General features: G+C 55.7%; 1 pseudogene; it reads left to right on the top strand.

The window, feature by feature from the left end:
- The first annotated feature begins 472 nt into the window (after positions 1–472).
- On the top strand, positions 473–795 carry LOC109455354 (type III endosome membrane protein TEMP pseudogene; annotated as a pseudogene).
- The last annotated feature ends 297 nt before the right edge of the window (positions 796–1,092 follow it).

The raw sequence follows: 1,092 nt of genomic DNA, 5'->3' as shown, positions 1-1,092 counted from the left end.
CAGGGAATTTTAGTATTCTTGGTCCCTCCAGCTTTGCTCAACACCAGTCCTTCCGGTTTCATCCCACCATCTTCACAGGCCTGCAAAGCTCCCTTTTCAACTCTGGACTTTGTACCTGTCACCGGAAATGCACCGCGTATCAGGGCCGCCAGCCTGAGCAGCTGCCTGCTGAGGTGTCCGCCCCTTCCAGGACACGCTAGAGCCCTCTCTGGATCCCAGCTGTATCCACTCCTCGCCCGGTACTGAGGGAACGGGTGAGGCCTGCAACGTTTTCGCAAAAGCTTGGGAAGATGTAGAAAGAGTCCTCCCTTTTGGGGGTGTTGCCTACTGTCCAGCTCTGCTCCTTCACCTGCAGCTGCAGCCCCGCCTGCTTCCTTCCCAGGACTGTGCCCCAGGGCTGCTTGACACCTGTAGATCTCCTTGGATCCAGATCTGGCCAAGCCTGAGGTTCATCGGTGTCTTCGGGCCCTTCATGACTAAGATAAACCAAACCGTTGCAGAGCCCTCGGAGCTCCCCACGGCATTAGCCTTGTCCCCTGAACCGGGCCCGGGGTCCCGGGGCATAGCCAGTGTTGGTGAGGATTTTACTGGGGGCTGTGGTTGCACTTGCTGCCAAATGCCACCTCTGCCCCAAATACCACACCAGCTACCAGCACTGCCCACTGCCTGAGACAAGAAAGGGTGTCTGCCTGGAGGTGGGTGAAGATGAGGATGATGATGGCTTCATCCAGGACAGTTACATTCAGCCTGAGTGGGCTGGGGACAGAGGGTAGCAGGAACCACTTCTCCCTCTGAGCCCATATGTTTGGATACATCCCAGCCCTCTCATGCCTGACAGATTAAGGACAGCAGATACTGTATGGGAGCTGCGAGCCTCAGGGACAGAGGTGGCTAGGGTTTAGGGGCTGACCAGGGGTAGATCAATCCTCCCTTCCCGGACACTAGCCACCAAAGTGACAATGACCCTGTCTTACTCGATAACCCTCAATGGCTCCCTGCTGTTCTCAGGATAAAGTCTACCAAGGGCCCAACTATGGAAATAAGGCCTCTGTCAGCCTCTTGGTTTCATTTCTTGCCTTTCTCGACTATATT

Source organism: Rhinolophus sinicus, chromosome 5, assembly GCF_057876585.1.
Source record: "Rhinolophus sinicus isolate RSI-liver-muscle chromosome 5, RSI-T2T, whole genome shotgun sequence".
Classification (NCBI taxonomy): Eukaryota; Metazoa; Chordata; class Mammalia; order Chiroptera; family Rhinolophidae; genus Rhinolophus; species Rhinolophus sinicus.
This window is presented reverse-complemented; position numbering and strand designations above follow the sequence as displayed.